The sequence below is a fragment of the Anastrepha ludens genome, chromosome 5 (assembly GCF_028408465.1).
Source record: "Anastrepha ludens isolate Willacy chromosome 5, idAnaLude1.1, whole genome shotgun sequence".
NCBI lineage: Eukaryota > Metazoa > Arthropoda > Insecta > Diptera > Tephritidae > Anastrepha > Anastrepha ludens.
In genome coordinates, this window is record NC_071501.1 from 19779699 (window position 1) to 19800290 (window position 20592).

Here is a 20592-nt window from a genome sequence, read left to right on the forward strand (position 1 = left end):
TCAACCCCCTTTTTTTTGAAAACCTGACGTGATGGAAAATTTTGGACTCGGATTCGTGCTCCCTTCGGGAACACTAGGTCACATCTTATTCGCATCAGAAAAATTGAAATTTGCAGGGCAGTGTAATTAGTCACCTAGAGCAACAAAACTGACTTCGTAGAAGCATCGCATTCAGATTGATTATACGCTTAAGAAAGATGAACAGAGGAAAAACATGGAGTGAAATAAAGGGGTTTCCAATAAGAGGTGTTATTTTGATATTCAAAGAAAAATGATATTTTTTAATATAAATGATCATCATTATGAAATTTTTTTTAGTTTTTTTTTAATTTTTTTAGTTTACTTCTTATTATATTCAATCCTTCTAATAAAATAATTTTCAGAAAAATGTAGTAAAATGTTAAATAGTATATTTTCTCAAAAAAAATTTAAACTTTTTTTAAATTTTTTAAAGTTTACTTCTTATTATATTCGAGCCCTCAAATAAAATAATTTTTAGAAAAATTTAGTAAAATGTTAAAAAGTATATTTTCTAATCAAAAAAATTATACCAAAATTTCATTATTCTGAAATTCTTTTATATTTTTTTTTAATTTTTTTTAAATTGTTTTTTAAATTGTTGTTTTTTTTAAATGCTAAATAAAAGAATGGGAAAGAATAATTGGCGCTTACACCATTTTTGGGTGTTTGTGGTGTGCGTGTTTTGGTTGTTCCACAAATGGATGGGCCCACAGTTTTAAGCCGACTCCGAACGGCTAATAATTTTTTTGAGAAGCTTTTTCTTGGCAGAAATACACTCACCGATTTGACATTTCCTGTCTAGTGGCGACCGCTATCAGAAAAAACTTGGTCTATCATTTTGGTGTCTTATGCACTTACATAGATTGGAAACTACGCACTTCAGAATGGTGGTCACATAATAAAAATGGAATTTATTACTTTCGCAGAGTAAAGTTATTGCATATTGATAAGGATTTTTCATCAGTTCCAGGAAATGCCAATTTTTTAAAATAGATTTTAATTGCAAGTAGCATTATGACACTTTACTTGCCGGCAATTTTGCGCCCATTTATATCAATTAAATATTATTATTACATCTCTACTCATGCCAATTATAACACTTCCAAGATATATTAATCGGTGATTGCGACGACGACGACGACGACGACGACGACGCTGACATATCACTAACACACGCAGCAATTCAAATGTGTTAATGTTAATTGTTATAATTTTAGCAGCAAGGTGTTAGATGGAACGCCTACCTAGCATGCACTCCTCAAAATATATCATTTTCTAAAACTACTTACCACTTTCTTACAACTTAATGACATTTCACGTACCGAAAATTAAGAACGAGCGCGGCAGCAAGCGCCACCCCTACTTCTGGTTGTGATGTCGCGGCGCACCAAATGGCTTTGCATGCACAGTTAATTTTAAATATGAACTTGTTAATAAATATTTGCACTGGATTATTACCCCACACCACTGCTTGTTTGTAATGCTACGAGTATTTGTGGAATCGATTTGGGGCATAACGTCTACAAATGTTATTGATGGCTTAATGAACAATGACAGTTTTGGATAATGTGCCACAATACTGACATTCTCCCAGCTTTTTTTGACAATTGAGTAATTGAACGATGGAATGATTTCTGTGCGTCAGCTACCAATCGATAAATATAATGTGAAAGATATCAAATTGTTTCGATAAACTAATGAACTATTTTCTTTTTATAGAAAGTATTGCCCCAAAAAATTTCGCAAGATTTGAATTTGACGTCATTTGCGCGTAAAATATAAACAAAAAAGAAATACAGTTTGACAGCTCACAGCTGACAGTGTAGGGTTAGTACAAATAGATCACCGCAAGCGAGATATAATAGCACATTTTCATTGCTGAACTATATTTCATAAATGACTTGTATTGACTTGCAGAACAATGAACTAAACCACAATTTTTGAAAGCTCGTGATGTGCTGTATCTAAATCTGACCAGAAGAGATCAAAATGGTCCGTATTCGGGATATTGTGGCTTAAAAGTACAACAAACACGGTTTTTAGCTGCATTTGAGGTTGCATTATCTTACTTTTTTTTTTTTAAGTCGTAACGGTATTTCAATATACAACTCTTTCCCTCTTAAGCCCATTTCCATGCGTAAAGGCATACAAGAAATTCTCTCTCTCTTTACAGTCAGTCCTATCACTGAGTCCATCGTAGTACGGTTTTCACCGGGTTCGTTCGATGGCTACGTCGCAAATTCGAAATTCGTAGAGTGGCATCAGGAGTTCATTCGTGGCGCCATTTCTTAGATATTTTTTGTTAATTTACTACGACGTGTTTGGTTGTTGGAGATAAGTTCCCCAAAAAAGAAGGAATAATGATTTTTATTTTATATAAAAAAATGTGTTTTATAAAAACAAATTTATTTTAAAAAAGTTTTATTTTATAAAAAGGATTTATTTTATAAAAAAATGTGTAGATTTCTTTTTTTAGGACATGTTTTGATAAGTTTTCCAACAAAATTTAGAAGAAATCAAAATTTTTATATTATATAAAATAAATTTTATTTTATAAACAAAGATTTATTTCATAAAAAAATTATTAAAAAAAAAAGTTTTATTTTATAAAAAGGGTATGTTTTATAAAAAAAATGTAAAGATTTATTTATAAAAAAAGATTTATTTTATAAAAAAAAAATTTATAAAAAAATTTATATAAAATAAAACTTTTTTTAAATAATTGTTTTTATGAAATATATCTTTTTTTGTTTATGGTTTCTGGTTTCGCAGAATTTTGATGTTCTTCGGAAACCCTGGATAGCTCAATCCCTATAATAGTCCCTATATTTTTATCAAATTCTACTGCTGTTTTTACTCAACTGAATTTCTCAAGAAACTGAAAACAAAAAAATATGTTTTGTCATTTTTAATTTTTTTAATTTAATTTTTTTTTGGTTTTTTTTTCATAATTTTGTATCTATTTTTATATTATTCTACAATACTATTTTATATTCATAAATTTATTCAAGTTGTACGTAAACGATACATTTTGTTATTCGCATATTTCTTTGACATCCCAACACATTTCGGCATCCAAGTATCCAAACAATGGCTGTTTATGCTTTCAAAGGCATCAATTCTAAATGTTGGGCCCTACCTAAAATTTGAATCATATATGTATATGTACTATATGTAAAGATGTATGTGCTCACATGAGCATACCTACATACATATTTTTTATGTTTACTTATCTATGTACTTTAATTGGTCCGAAGGTCTCGCACTGTGAAATGTGTACCCAACATAAACAGTACATTCAACTGGCATGTAACGGTTCAGGCAGCTGTAAATCGATGGTATGAAAAAACGTTGAGTCGGACATTGGATACGACGCTAGGCGGCCTGTTGTAAATTGTGCCATTTTATTCGCCATGTTTGTCGCTCAAAAGCGCTCTAATAGTGTTGATGGGCTTTCGTGAATAATTATTGGTATGAGTAGCTTTGTATAGGGAGTTCTTTTGTGTGGATACTTTGGTGTATTTTTTGCTTTCGTTATGCTTCGTTGCTTTTATTAGTTGATTTTATACTTTGTTTACGAGTTTATTTAAATAGTAAAGCCTTGAAATTAAATTTAAAAAAAATTAAATAAAATAAATGTTTAACCAATATTTTTTAAAAGGAAATAATTTAGGGAAATAGGTAAATATTATCTTTTAACCACAAAAGAGAGAGAATCACATACGCTCAGCTCAACCCAGTACCATCTTAGGATCGTTGAAAGAACAAGGTTTGTATGAAATATTACAAAGAAGCACAAATGGTTTTAAGGTCAAATCTTAAGTGCAAACCTGTATCCATTTTTATATATTTTACATTTTTTGAGAATGATAAAATTTGTTAATTTTAGTTTAAAAGATTCGAAGAAACTGGTTACGATAAGATTTTCTAGATTAGAAAAATCGCTTGCTTCAATTTTAAATTATCTTATGGTTCTACCATTAGAAAACAAACGAAATGCTTGCAAATCCACAAAAGTAAAGTTATCTTGAGAAAAAATACAGTACAATATATCACTCAACCCATCAAACACTCAATATTTGATGCGCTAAGTTCAGTAAACTCGTTATCAGCCGTCTTCACGGCCATCGCAAAGGTGCCTCTTTGAAAAATCGATGTTTTGTGAACGATTTGGAAATGATTCTAGTGGGATTTATTCGTATGAAATTGCTGCCTCAACTTTATTAAGTATATCTTTAACCTATTTTGTACCAAATCATACAAATATGCACCGGCATGTCCCCAATAAATAAATAAAATCACTATGAGCCAGAATCCCGCCAAAAGTGTCGAAAATATCATGTATTCCGGACGACTTTTGAAAAGAATAATCCGATTTTAATTAACGAAGTTTAATAGTTATAGGAGGGTTGTTGGAGTCGCTGATTACGAATGACAAATTACGAATCTGAAATTAGTTTTTCCACTTTCACATTGTTTACAAATATTTATCGAATTTAGTTAATCTTCGTATAAAGGTGTTTTTAGGGTTGCTGATTGCAAATCTGAAATTAGTTTTTCAAGATTCAAAACTGCGGACCCAATAAGGTGGATATTTATAGAAAATGTGCGTCCAATTTTTGTTAATTTTCGTATATGGGGATTTTTGGGGTTGCTTAAAAAATATGAAAATTTAAAAAAATATATATATAAAAATAAAAAAATGTTTAAAAATTAAGAAAAAATAAGAGTGATTAGAAATACAAAAAATTAAATAAAAGGGGTCCAAAATATTACTGGAACCCGACAGATTTTTTTAAATTTTAAATATGTATACTATGTATATGCATGACTGAGAAATAAAAACAAAAGAAGCAATAAAATTAAAAAAAAAAAATTTTAAAATAAATAAAATAAAAATAACAAAAAAAAAAGGGAAAAGGAACATTAGGAAAAAATTATTATTAGAAATGATAAAAAATAAATAAAAAATAGTCCAACCGGATATATAGTAATGTATGTATGTATGAATGAGATTTGCTCAAAAAAGGTGATTTTCTCAAAAACCATACTATTTTTTGCCAGTATCTATTTTGCATACATCTAATAATTTAATTGGAAAAATCTCGACGCGTTTTTGGTATATTAATTTTGTTATCCTCAAATGATGCGGTCTTTTATCTCTTTCATCGTGCAAAATTTCCACTCACGGTTATTTTTGGTAAACCTTTAGCTAAAAATCGACAAGTATGCCAAATCAATCCAAGTATACCAAATAAATGCTGCTAGCGTCACCTTAATGGAAAATATATCCGCATAACTGAAAAAATTGAAAATCAAATGTACGCAGCGGGTGAAATTTGAAAAGTTTACTTTTCTTTTGAATAAATCTGAAAATAAATAAATGAATAAATCTCGTATTTCCGCCTAAAAAGTGTATGAGATGAATTTTATGATTCAACGCCTAATTATTCTACTAGATACCAACCACCGGAACTCTATAAGATAATAAAAAATTAATTACCCTTTAGATCTTAGAACAGATGAGATTTAGAATTGAAAAATACACCAAATGCATATATTTTCCCCATAGAAAAGAGAAACTTGACATTTAAGAGTTAAGCGGTTCCGGTGGTCTAGAGATCGAAAATTTACAATAAAAAAAGTATATTTTTAAATTATAGGTTTTTTAAATAATTAAATTTTTTAGGTTTTTTATCTTATTTCTTTTACATAAAAATTAAATATATATATATTTTTTTTTTCATTTTAATAATTTTGAAATTGGCGCTGAAGTTGACCCTCCCGAAAAATTGGACTTGGACGATGTTGTCCATTTTGGCTCTTATATTTATCCGAAACACAAAAACCAAAAAAAGTATTAATAATGGCGCGGTTTTGAATGTAACACTCTAAAAATCGGGTTTTTTTCAAGTTAATAATAATATGATTCTAGTACGGGCGATAGCCATTGATGTTGTGAACAACATATTAAAATTTCAAACAATTCGGTTGAATAGTTTTTTTTTTTTTTTGTTTTTGACAACACCAGGCCGCAAAAAGTCGTTTCGAGATAAATAATTTTAAGGACCGCTCTTTACCTAGAAAATGGGCTGTACAAGTTATGATATTGGGAATTTCCGTATGACAATTTCTCAACATATTCTTAAGATACTCTACTTTCGAAATATCAAAAAAAAACATCAATTTTTTGAAATTTCTAGACCACCAAACCCCTTAAGATTTACTGGCATTTCATTCAGATTTATCCTTGAGCTTTAAATTAAACGAACAAGGCGCCAAAAAATGTTTATCAAATGGTGTAAATTTTAATTATTACCAAAAGCTCTCATTTCATTTCTTCTGAAATTCCCTTCTCCCCTCCAACTCATTACTTCTATGTAAGGCTGCATGATACGGAATTCCCATGTAATTAAGCATATCTACTTATACATACATATTAAAATGTGACAGCCGCAATTAATGTGTTCCACTTCGAAATAATGTTTCTTCGTATGCATATTTTGCAATTACATTCCAGACACGCTTACGTTCCGCGCTATATTTTTCATAAACAATAATTGACACATTACCTTATCTCGTAGTAGCTTTTCTCCCACTACAGTTGCCCTCCAATGTCCTTGAATAAAAAAAACAGCGAAAAAAATTCCTCCTCTTTTAACCCTCGTGTCCCTAACACTTGAAATTCCTTTCAATTGCGCTGGAACGTCGCTCGTTCAATCGCGTCTATTTGTTTACAGTATGCGCACTTGCTGTTCTCTACGTGCTCTTATAGATGTGTATGTATGTAAGTATATATGTATGTAGGTATGGATGTGGAATACATAGAATATTTCTAGATTTTATCGCACGTCGGGAGTCTGCAATTCAATTTAGCCCCCAAGCAACCTTTACCTCGTTCTAATTTTTCACGCACATAAAACAAGCGCGGAGCTCACATACACACGTACATATGCACATACATACATGTAATAAATTTGATGAGAGCCACAAATTTAGACGAACAGTGGTGTGCAAGGAAACTCATGCATACTCGTATATATAGGGGACCGAAAAGTAATGTCGTTTCTGCGCATGTCAATGCTGCTTTACCGTTTATGAGTTCATGGCGTAGATGAAGTCGTGCCAGAGACATTTCAAAGTTAAAGTGGCTTGTTTAGTTGTGCAAGCTTAAATCTTAAATTTTCTTTCGCCATTTTGAGTTAAATGGTTAGCCAAATACCAGAAGAAATTCATATCCGACATTGCATGCTTTTGAAGTTTCACAAGGGGCAATGATGTTTACTCAAAAGCCTTAGATGTTCGCAAATTCCAAGGGTGGTTTTTAAGTTAAGATCCGATAATTTCGATCGTTCCGACTTACATAGATCAGGAAGACCAACCACTTTTACGTTCTCACGACAGTCGGTTCCACGTAACCGGAACGACCCGGATTTATATCCAGCCAAGGGCTGATACTTCAGCAGCATTCCCCGTGTACTCGTATGCATGGGGAATGTTTATGCTGCTACAGCAACCACAACCAACAACTGTAGATAATGACGTTTTAAGGGTGAAGTGGAAGCCAATCCGTGTCAGACGAACTGTAAAATATTCTTAGCCAACTTTGGTCGACCATCCAAGAACATTTGCAACAAATTGGTAAAACAAGCAGAGCAGATGTATGGGTTCCACGTAATCTCCCTGAAGAAAACAGAGTTAACCCATTCACGACATGTAATCGTTTTATTTCTTGCTTGATCACTGCAGATGAAAATAGATCCTGTATGAAAATCTAAAACGCAAAAGGCGGTGGCTCTCTCCGAATAAACCGCCTCGAAGGGCTGCTAAGTCAGGTTTACATCCGAAAAAGGCGCTTTTGTGTGTTTGGTGGAATATTCGTGGAATCGTCCACTTTGAAGTGTTGAAACTGTTAATGAAGACCTTTATTATGAACAATTAGATCGAGTAAATCAATCATTAATTGAAAAATATCCAGCGATTATCAATAGAAAAGGCGATATTTTGCAACACGAAAATGCAAGATTGCACTACGTAAGAACAATTCAAATTCATGGATTGGCGTGAAATCTACTGCCTCACCCACAGTACTCGTCCAACATTGCGCCATCGGATTTTCATCTATAAATATATACTTATACACACTATAAACCAATAGTGATGTCCCAGAAAGTGTCAATTGAAATAAACAGTACAAATTCGACAAGTAAGATGTAGTAAACTCTGTCATTTTCAATAGTTCGGACAATCTGGTCTCTAAATGTAAGAAGCAAAAAAGCAGAAAAGCAACGAAATTGTTTTAATTTTTATTATATATTTTTTTTTTGTAATTTTAACGTACAATAATTTGAACTATTCTACAAATACAAATATTTAAGGGGTACACAATATTTATTGAATTCGAAAAAAAACAGCTATTGAGCTCAAAGTAGTTCATAAAAGGTCAAATGTAATTAGTACTGAGCCTGAAATTAGTTTCAGTTTGGTTCAAGTTTTCCTGCCGGGTACATTTACTATACATATACACTTGCCTGTCTATGTTTAAAATGTAATCAAAGGCATTTCCGGAAGTCACTTTCCAGCAAACGTCAGCCTTATCACATTTTTATTGTTAATTCGATCAATCAAGTCGATTGTACACTAAATGAAAGTATTATTCGAAAGTAATCATTTGCGTGACTCTATGTCAAGTGGCCCAAGTTGTTTAGACATTGAAAGCAGATATTTTAGACATAGAAATTAATTAAAGTGAAAAAATTTCGAAAAAAATTTAATAATTTTGAAAATTTTGGTGTTGCCTTTTAAGCCCGGTATCTTCAGTTGCTTTTAACTTCTATATAATAATATTTTTGAAATTTTTTTTCGAAATCTTTTAGGAATAATATTACTTTTTAAAAAACGTTTTTTGGAATACTTTTTGTTGTTTTTGTTTCAAAATTTACTTTTTCGTTGGTAGTTTAATTTTTTCAAAATTTTATATTTTTGTTCAAAATTTTTGTAATGCTTTTTTTGTCAAAGTTTTTTTAGAAATAATTTAAATTTTTTTGTTCAAAGTGTTATTTTTTGGTTAGAAACTTTAAATATTTTTATTTTTTCGAAATTTTACATTTTTCAAAATGTTTGCTAGTGTTTACTGTTCTTGTCATTCCCCTCAAATTTCAGTCCTAATTTTTTCAGTGTATTCATTTTTGAGGAAAAAATATACATTTTAAAAATATAATTTTTAAAAAATTTAATTTCATTGTTAAAAATTTTATTTTTTTATTGGAAATTTTATTTTTTCAAAATCTTATATTTTTGTCCAAAATTTTTGTTAATTTTTTTTTGTCATCCCCCTCAAATTTTTTTTTTATTTTTTTATTCTTCTAATTTTTTGGGATAAAATATACTTTTTAAAATAAGTTTTTTTTTGGAAAATATTTGTTAATTTTTTAGGACAAAATTTACTTTTTAAAAAAAGTTTTCTTTGAAAATTTTTTAATTCTTTGTTCAAAATTTTACATTTTTGTTCAAAAACTTTACATTATTTTTTGGGATAAAATATACTTTGTAAAAAAAGTTTTTTTTTGGAAAATATTTGTTAATTTTTTAGGACAAAATTTACTTTTTAAAAAAAGTTTTCTTTGAAAAATTTTTAATTCTTTGTTCAAAATTTTACATTTTTGTTCAAAAACTTTACATTATTGTTCAACACCTATATATTTTTGTTCAAAAATGTTGTACAGTTTTTTTGTTTTCTCATTCCCCTCAAAATTTATTCTTATTTTTTATCTTTTAAAATAAGATATTCTGTTTATAAAAGGCTTTTTTGAAGACAATTTTAATTTTATTATTGAAAATTTTATTTTTATGTTTTTAAAACTTTATTTTTTTGTTCAAAATTTATTTTAAAATTTTTTTGTCATTTCCCCCAATTTTTTTTCATTCTTTTAATTTTTTTGGGATTAAATATACTCGTAAAAAAAAAATAATTTTTGAAAAAACTTTTTTTTTTTAATTTTATAGTATTTTTTTGTTGGAATCCTTTTTAATTTTTTTTTTTTAGTTTTATATTTTTGTAAATTTTTTTTGTGTCCCCTGAAAGTTATTTTCATTCCTTAGGATAAAATATACTTTTTAAACAAAGTTTTTTTTATTCAAAATGTTTTTTGTTGGAGATATTATTTTTCAAAATTTTATATTTCTATTAAAAATTTTTGTTTTATTTTGTCATTCCCATTAAATTTTTTTCTTATTTTTACATTCTTTCAATTTTGCTCACTTAATTAAGTCAATTTATGGTTTTACAATATTCAAAATATTTTTGAAGCTAAATTTTTTTTAATAACGCCCAATAAAGCCTGATAAATCAAAGTTCCAAATTTTGTACAAAATTCTCAAAAACTTACCATCAACATTTTCAGTTTTTTTATCAGAATTTTTAGAAACTTTTTAGCTATACAGTTTTGTAGTCCACTCAATTTGAGTACAAAAGCGAGAGTTTGAAGACGCTCAAAAAACGCGTTGATTTTTGACATTTTTTTTTTGCATACGATGTTGAGAATTTTGTTCCAAATAAAGCATTAATTCGGAAACTAAAAAACTATTAGCAAGTCTGAAACTTTTAACTAAAACGCTTTTGCTATTTGAACGTGATTTTGGTTGTTTAAAATTACTTAAAATTTTTTTGAAGTAAAATCGAATTAGCTCGTGGAAATTTCCGTGCCTTCAATTAGTGCGATTTGCCACATGGATTATCAAGACAAAAGTTCGTTGATGAGCTTAATTCAGCTTTTGACAATTAATGGCTCATTTGTTGATATTAAACATTCCTGCATAAAACGAGTTTAACCGCAAGCGGCCTTCAGCCAATTTGGAGAAGGCTATCCAAATTACTTTATATATATATATATATATATATATATATATATATATATATATATATATATATATATATATATATATATATATTTATATATAATATAATTGGCGCGTACACCCTTTTTGGGTGTTTGGCCGAGCTCATCCTCCTATTTGTGGTGTGCGTCTTGATGTAATAGCACTAGGAAATATGAATGCCGTACAAAAACTGAAAATACAAGTTCGTCATGCGACTCACGTAATATAGTCCCTCCAGCTTAATAAATATTGCATATAAGCTCAGCATAGAAAGAGTCCTTCTCGTTGAATCTCATATTTGAATGTAATTAGATAAAAGATTCAAGAAAGTAATCATGTTGATTGGTCCATTGTAAAAAAACTTCAATCCGCATGCTTTAAACGAACCATGGATTTAAGCGTATAAGCATGAAACTAAAAAAAAAAAATCCTAAACTATAGTTACTTCAATACGAGCCACACCCAAAAAGGCAAATTGTTGTTTGCACTCAAAGCGCTTCGATACAAATGGTGGCGTGTTTTTATATATATATAATATTTTTTTAATTTTTTTTTTTAAATTTATTTTTTTTATTTCTTTCTTTTTTTTTTTGTTATTGAAAACCCGGTCTTGTGTAAACAAATATGAATTATGAATAGCACACCAAGTTTTGTTTGCCAGAATTTTTCGCAAACATTAGAAACACCAACGCTGACACATTTGCTTCAAGCCACTAAGCACACAAAACTTCGAACTAAAGGTGCTGGCGGCCCAGTGCCTTGCTTTGTTTCGATAACTGTCACAAACGAATAGAAATGTACTGTAATGTATGAAAGTTGGCCAAATGCCAGCTTTGCTCAACGTGACGTGCTTGAGGCGCTTTAATGTTTCGAATAGCGCAAAGTTCTGTTTGGCAGCGCATTGTCGGCCTTTAACATTTTGCTTGCAGTTTTTTTTTATTTTGTTTGCCATTTACTAGAAGTAATCGCAAATTTTAGGTGAAAAAATGTACTTACATATGCACATACATATATACATATATATGTATATATACCTATACATACTATATAATTGGCGCTTACACCCTTTATCGGGTGTTTGGCCGAGTTCCTCCTCCTATTTGTGGTGTGCGTCTTGACGTTGTTCCACAAATGGATATACTTACATATAAATATGTATAGTAATCAACTACTCGTTAGTATTGGCATAATTTTCAACAAATTTTGCGTTTTAAGTGCGAACATTTTTTTGGTAAATAAAAAAAAAATTTTATATTAAAATTAAATTTTTTTAAATTTAAAAACTATGTTTCTTTTTCCAATTTGGAAATAAATAAATTTGTAACGTACAAGTTTGTTGTTTTTGGCAACTGTACGCTCCATAATGGAGGAGTGCGTTAAAAAAAATAAATATTCCATCATCGCTTTATAAAAATAATTTCTATGAAAAAACTCAAAATTTTTGTTAGAACAAATTTGCAACAAATTTTGTTTTTGTTTTTTTTGAAGTTTTTATCGAAAAATTTAATTTGAAAAAAAAATATGTAAATACATTTTTTAGAAAAAACATTCTGATTATTTGTTACCGGAAAGAAATTTAAAATACATTTTTCAGAAAAAAAGTCTTTTTAAAAAATTTATTTTAAATTAGAAAAAAGTCTTTTACAACATTTATTTAAAATTTTTTTTTTCAAAAAATTCTTTCTAAAAAATGTATTTTACATTTTTTTTTGTATTAAATTTTCTGATAAGGAATTCTCCCTCCATACGAAAAAAGTTTCTCCATAAATAGTTTGTATAATTTTAAAGAAAAAACTCGAAGCTTTTTATACTTAAATATTTAAGCACATCGAAATGGTTTAAATATAGCCAAAATATATCGGACTTTTTCCGTATTTTCGATCAAGAAAAGTATTTTTTTGGTAATTTTTTTAATTTTTAACTCCTCGTATCACGGCAACCACTCAACATTTCCTCAAGCCCTTTTTACAGAGCAGAGCATGTTCGCTAAATTTCTTCAAAATCGAGGCGATTAAGTGTTTATGTGGGTACATTTGGCGTGTTTTGTCCCTTTTGAAAATAGTGACGCTCATATCAAGGTTATAGCACAACACCATTATCATTAATCATACTAAAAAATATCAAAAATAAAACTTCAACACTTCCTTCAGTCTTTTGTTATTTAATCCATTGAGCAATTTTGTGAGGAAATCTCACATTGACCGCATGTGGTGCGGAGGTGAAGCAATTTGATTTCATATTAGAATTAAATAAAACGAGCTAGATCTTCCTTTGTAATAATTACACACATGCGTATTTATGCTTGTATGTGTGTGAATCGTATTTTTATTAAGTTTCAACCACGAGTATAATAGGCATATCTATATGTATGTATGTATGCGATCCTAAGGGCTGGTCTAGGTTTGTGTATGCATAGTGAATAGGCTCTCATTTTTTGAATACATCATTACATACAGTTGTGTGCAAAATTAATAAGAACAACAAATACCAAAAATAAGAACTTAAAGCGGGTGTAGTTAAAATTAAAATAAAATCTCCGACTGGCTAGCGCTAACGCTTTGCGACTTGTTCATATAATATACATTTACAGTCATCTATAAAAGTCTACATACATCCCCTATTTTCGTTTTTTAGAAAATCCATAGTTTATTGAAAATTGTGTGGAGGCCGCTTTGCTCCTCCTATTTGCGGTGTTCGTCTTGACGCTGTGAAGTATCCAATATTTGTGTAAAGGAGGAAACTCACAAAGAAACTCAAAGAAAAGTCGGGGAGATGCTTACAATTTCGAATGCAATAGTCAAACATGCAGCAGAAAGGCTTCCTACCAATGGAATGCCCATCAGAAAACTGAAAAGGAGCATCAATTGATATTTAAAAAAAATATCCATTTATCTCATCTTTACATAAAAAATTAACCTTGATTTAGATATATCAAACATTCGGAAAAATTTCTCGAAAATGTCAGAAAAGTGTAAATTTAAAAAAAATAGAACATGCAACAAATCTTACAATTTCCGGCAAAAATGCTGGCGGGTCTAAAATATAGTGGAATATATATTTTTTTTTTTTGGACTGATGAAACAAAAATTAACATTAAAAAATTTAACTCAGATCGAGACTTTTATGACGCTAGAATAGACTATTAAAGTTATAAAAATAAAATAAATAATTGGGGCGTAGACTTCTGTTAAATGTTTGGCCGAGCTCCTCCTCTTGATTGTGGTGTGCGTCTTGATGTTGTTCCACAAATGGAGGGCCCTACAGTTTTAAGCAGACTGCGAACGGCAAATGGTTTTTACAAGCGGATTTTTCATGGTAGAAATACACTTGGAGGTTTGCCATTGCCTGCCGAGGGACGGCTGCTATTCGAAAAAACCTTTCTGATTATTTGATGTTCATGTACGGTGGATGGTATAGAATACGATAGTGGCAACATAAAGGCATGAACAAAATTTTCATATAATGGTGTAGGGACCCTACAATGCATAAGATTTTATGTTGAAACTCTTAAAACTTCTCAGAAGTCTATGCTGTCAACAAGATAATAAAAAATTCTGTTCTGAATTCGATTGAAAATGTTCAAGGTATAGTAAAAGAATCGATAAGAGCAATCTTTCCACCAGACACTGGTAATCTTAGCCAACTTTTAGAGGTTTTGTATTTCACCCAGTGCTAAAACAATTTAAAACGCTCCTGGATACAGTACACAAAAGTATTATGAGTCACATTGTAAACGGCCAGAAAAAAACGAAACGATTTTCCGTTTCCTCTGTGAATGCCCCGTCTCATGGAAGAAGAGAATGTCAACCCTTGGCAAACCGCTGTTCGCGAGTCTCGAACAATTGTCAGGCTTAGACGTCAACAACCTGACGCTCTTAACCTGCACAGACTTGATACTTGATATCATGCTGTAAATAACCATTAAACAAGTCGGTAGCGAGGATGTGGCAATAAAATGGTGCGGAAGCGTTAATTGGTTACTGGATGAATCACCACTTGAACCAACCAACTATGAGGCACACACTCAAACTCATTTGAATTAAACGTAAATGTTGAATTTACCTCGGTTTGAACTTTTTCAATATTTTTGTAATGTATTTTTTTTTTTTTTTGTTTGTTCTCGTTATGAAAATTTCAGTGTTGTTATTTCTTAATGTGCGTAATCTTAGAATATCAACATAATTTTTTTTATTTATTACAGTATTATGTATTACGTGCCACCAAGCGCAACTATTTTTGTGATAATTTATAATTTTGTGATATTTATAGTTAATTGAATTTTTCAAATTTTACTTTCGTTCGCATCGCATTCCTGCATTGCAGACCATTGTTCCAATTATCTGTCACACAACTGTATGCACATAAGCACCGTGAGAGTATTTCACAGTGCCTCAGAAACTGTTATGCTTTTAGACGAGTATTTGGTATTGCTCACTTACAAGCATTCGTCATGGTCTGCAGCCATATAGACAATGTACTCCATTAGTTCGGCTCCCCATTGATGCCTCCTTCGTTCGGATTGCGGGAGAGACAACAAAAAACGATCGATTGAATGCCGTGTGTCTAGCGACAATAATACGCTTAGACCAGTCTTATGTGTGCGATCTAGTTGAAGCGTTCGGTTTTGCAGTTCTGCTCGTACATTAAAAACATTCGCATTTTAAAATAAATATTAAAAAAAAAGAAATAGTAAATAGTGCTGCGATTCAATTCATTAAATTTAAGTTCCGTGTGTGCTTTTATTTGTGATAGTTGATGAAAGCAAATATTCATTTTGGGGTGTACAAAAAAAAAAATTATTAGTTCACACATGTGATAACCACCGTCGCGCAAAACGATAAGAATATAAATAGAAAATAGTGAAATTAAGAATTTTATATTATCAAATTAAAAGTGGAAATACTAGCGAAAAAATTAAAATATCAGTGAAGTGAGATTATTTCAGTCGTTACTGTTGACATCAACAAAGGAGCGGCGGCATCAAGATGTTTCGGTTAGTGTTGCTGATTGAAAAATGAAATGAGATTCCCACGGAATGTTATTTTTTATATTAAATTTTGAATTTTCATGAATTCAAATGGTATTTTATATGTTAAGTGTGAATATCTCTACGTAAGAGTGTTTTGTGCAACTGTTACTGGAATAAGCAATTGGAAGGCGGATCAATACGCAGCAGCCATCTTTGTGGATCTTAAAACCTCTTTTAGGGGTACGAAAAGCAGTGGTCAAACATAACTTTTGGGTTTATGCGCGCGTTGAAGAATTTGGGAAGAACTTCACCGAGTCGTTTGATACAGAATGAGTTTTCATACAGCGATTCCAAATTATATGATTTCTTTAATCTGATGTTGAACAAAATATGTATAAAGCCTTTAGTCTGGAAATGTTGTACAAAAGATTTATTTCCGTTTGCGTGCTAGCGACGGCAATTTGCTGAATTAGAAAAAAAAGATAAGCTGTAAAACTAGAAATCCATATCAAGCGTTCCAGGTTTGCCAGCTGAATAAAGCTTTGAAAGCCATAGCAGCTGGAACGCTTGGTATGGAGTTCTAGCTTAAATCCCGTTTTACGCAGGAAAACATTTTTTTTGTTTTGGGGGGTTTTTGTTTCCCGTACTGGCGACGCGCTTTAGGCTTCTTATTCGTATTGTCAAACTTAAAGAAGTAAACGTCAAAAATAACGAATGTTACCGAAAAGAACTTTGGCCGTGCAATCACGAATAAAACATCAAGAGAGAATTTACTATACAGTGCCTCCATTCCCGATATCTCTATGTGTAAATCTGCATTAAGCCTTTTATGGTGATGTCGAAAAGGGGAGCGTGTCATTATTCTGTATTACAAAATTCTGGGTGACAAAATTCTGTAAATTGCAAAAAAAATCTGCTTTCTAAAAGTCTGCTTTTTCAAAATTCCGCATGTTTAATGCGAAAAATTCTGCTTTATTCAAGTTTTGTGATTTTCGTCATACAAAAAGTAACAAAATAAACATTTATTCCATAAATATACATATGTATAATATATGTTTAAGCGATAACAATATTTTAGTTTAGCCAATTACAATATTTTTTGGAATTCTTTTGAAATATGTAGTGTGACTTAATTCATTTCTTTTCTTAATAATTCTTCGCAGCTGTTCGTTTTTTTTTAGAAGAGTTCTACGCAAAAATACTGTGGATTGCGAGCCAGAGTTGGACTGATGAGGGTTATTTTTTTGAAGCAGAATTTTAGAAAGCAGAATTTTAAAAAAGCAGAATTTTAAAAAGCAGAATTTTGTTTTTAGAATTTTGTACATACAAAATTTTGACAGCAACCCGTCGAAAAGTGTTCAAATTTTACATTTTAGCAAATCCGAGGCCATGACACTTCGTGCAAATCAATGGAAATGCTCTTGCCCAGTGTTACTGGTTGGTGTGAAACGACTGGTCTGTCTTGGACAACGGTTACAGGAATAGGCAGTGTCGTTCGTACGACTTTGACAGCTATTAAGGTTTCCCCTCAAATTAATTTAATTTTTTTCTTCATAGTTGAAGATATTTGACGACTTATAGGCCCACCAGAATGAGTCTGTTGCATTGGTTGCAGCAACGAGCTCGACTGACTGTCGAATTGATTGTCTATATTTATATAGAGAGTGCCACAATTGTGCGCACGGCTTGGCGGAGCAGACAAAAGTGGGCAACTGTCTGATGGATATGTTGTACTGTCTGATAGGTATGTTATACTGTCGTCGGATGTTAATAGTTTTTAACACATTGAGTGTCAGGTTGCTCTTTTTTGACACTCAAGATATCAAAATAGTTGTGAAACGAGAATATGCAAGAAAAAATGTAAGGCATGGCTCAAAAATCAATATATTTTACTTTCAGATCGTTTCCTGGCAAAAAACTCTAGTGACGATTTTTGTAAAATTCGCTTGGCGTCAATGCGTACAAGAATGCTTTCTATCAAAATAGGTGCGTACACTTTTGTTAGATATTGGGCCGAGCTCCTCCTTCTCTATTTGATGTTGTTCCACAAATGGAAGGACCTAAAGTTTCGAGCCGATTCCGAACGGCGGATATTTTTTTAACGAGGAGCACTTTCCTGGCAGAAAGAAACTCTGAGGTTTGTCATTGTCTGTCGACTGGCTATTAAAGAACAAATTATTTAGTATTCATACAAATTTATTGTATCTCCTTCTAGGTAGGCCTCCTCTGAAATAATGCCTAAGCCATTTATAAGCCAATCATCAAACATGTTTTTCAGAATCGAATTCCGTTCTCTTTCATGTCTTCTGTGGACTCAAAACCGGTGCCGTGAAGTGATACCTTAAAGTTTCGAAAAGATCGCTATGTATTGCCCTTACAATTACGCTAGCGACATAACTGTACGACTCTAAAGTTTGATAATCTCAAAACAATTCCAAAAAAAAAGTCAATAAAATAAGTAAAAGTTGGCCGATTTGAATAAATTAACACTAATTGGAACGCCAATTGAATACAAAATTTGATTTTGTTTTCTCTAGCACTGTTCTGCCATCGAATTCCATTTTTGTAAACGTGAACCAACTAATTTTGCTGAAAACTGAAAAATTCAACAATTATATACAAATAAATAAAACACTTAATTAAATGCATAAAAAATCCGATTTTATTTAACAACGGAAGCACTTTACATCAAATTAAAATAGGCACCTTCAAATCGACGAATAAGGGCCTTAGCCTTTTGATAGCATAGAAAGAAGAACGCTCTTTATGTGGCAACCAAATAAACGGCTGCATCTACTTAAGAATTTGCCTTTTAGACCCACAACTCTGTTCTGCTAGTCATAACAATAATCATAAACCATTGCAGTAGCACACCACAAATTCGGTATACGAGCCATAAAAAAGTAATTTTCAAATCCAATAACAGCACTTCGTGAAATATTATATGTCGTAGGTTTTTTTAAAGTACAAACAATCAGCAAACATAACAAAAATGTTTTCGATTAGAACACTGCATTTTTTATTTAATATAGGAAACTTTTAACAAATGCCCGATTTACTTTTCGAAGCAAAAATTTCAATGCTATTTCATAGCGTTATTTAACTGAATGAATTATTTTTAAAAAGAAATTTTTATTAAAAAAAAAAAACTTAAAAATATAAAAATTAAAAAAAAAACTCGTTAAAATTAATTTCTATCGCACGCTAGTTCTGACGAACATTGCCAGATCTTAGGTACTTATCCGTTAACGAGTTACGTGAGGAAAGTTATAATACTTCATATTCATGTGGGGGACGCGTAGGTATGTACACTCATGGGCAATAAATAGGTTCGCGGAATATTTTTTCAGCGCTTTTGTATATTTTTTTTACAAAAGTTCACCTCATTACACAACAAAAACCATAAAAATCATTTTATCAAATTTTGTGCTATCCTCCAAATTTTCACCAAAATTTCTAACTTTTTAATCAGCATTTTTTAAGATAAGTTTTGGTATGCAGTTTTATGACGCATTCAATTTTATTGCAGATTGTAGATTGGTGGGCGGTTGGATAAGTCCAAGCACTCAGTTAGGAAGACCTTTGTACTGCACCCAGATAGATAACAATGGAAGGAATAGAGAGACAGGATAGATACAGTAATACTGAAATTTTTGGTTTGAGGTCACTCTTCCGCGAATCTTTTGGATTCATAGGTGAATGAACTTTATCCATACTCAGTACATCGGACCTTAACAGCCTAATTCTGATTCTAGAAAACTGCGGACAGCTATAGAGAAAATGGTCTGCAGCGGCCTCCTGGGCATATTGGGTCGTCAATGATTCCCATTGTAGTCATATGCCGACCACAGGCGTTGTGCCCTGTGATTACACCCTTCAGTACTCTCAGGTCCTTCCTACTAAGTTTTAGGAGAAAGGTGGCTAGTTTCCTGTTTGATTTTTTCACAAAACACTTGGCGACTCTGCAGGAGCCCAACTCAGACCAACATCTTCTATGAGTAGACCTCATGAAGTCGTCATTCCATAGTTGAATAGATACAGCATTGACACCTAGAAAGGGTTCAGGACCTAGTTGTATGCTTGCAGAGTTTTCATTAACCAGTTTATCAGCCAACTCGTTGCCCGTAATACCACAATGAGCAGGCACCCAAATAAGACAAACTTTGTTGTGTTGTTGCAGCACTGTTCAGTTTTGTCTTACACCCACCGGCTGATTTCGAAGACCAGCAATTCCAATACTATGTCCTACCCCACCACATTTTCTCAATTAGCCAGTATGCAACATTCAAGAGGGTATATACTTCTGTTAAGAATACCGTAGCCATCTGTCCTGTAGCGTAACAATTTTAGTGTAATAAAGTGCTATAAAATAGTTTAAAAAAATACCTTCTTTTTGGTAGCCATTTTCTTCCATATAAAAAAAATTGTCGAATGTTGGCTTAGGTTAGGTTAGCCTGGTTGGCAGTAAGCCACGCATAGACCTTTTGGTCCCTAGCGATACCAGATGGAGACCGACCTCTATGAATAGCTAAAGTAGACATCATGTAGGATGTCAGCGCTTTTGGCGAATCTAAGTAGGGCTGGGAGCTCCGCTTTTGAGACGTCTTCCAGACCCTGAAACAGTGGGGCTCCCAGGCATCTTAGTCGTGTTTTTGATAATGCCAGACAAACGCACAGAAGGTGTTCTAAAGTCTCCTCAACATCCTCTCTGCATTTTCTGCATT

General features: G+C 31.6%; 1 protein-coding gene across 6 annotated transcripts in view; it reads left to right on the top strand.

Annotated features, from left to right (window-relative positions):
- LOC128865199 (uncharacterized) overlaps positions 1 to 20592 on the top strand; it is a 107141-nt gene that overhangs the window by 42240 nt on the left and 44309 nt on the right. Inside the window, exon 1 of one of the 6 annotated variants that reach the window (XM_054105308.1) lies at positions 15169 to 15892. The exons of the other annotated variants lie outside the window; for them this stretch is intronic. The gene's annotated coding sequence lies outside the window, so the exon portion shown is untranslated. Of the gene's footprint in view, positions 1 to 15168; positions 15893 to 20592 lie in introns of those variants that run through there. 6 annotated transcript variants of the gene reach the window in all.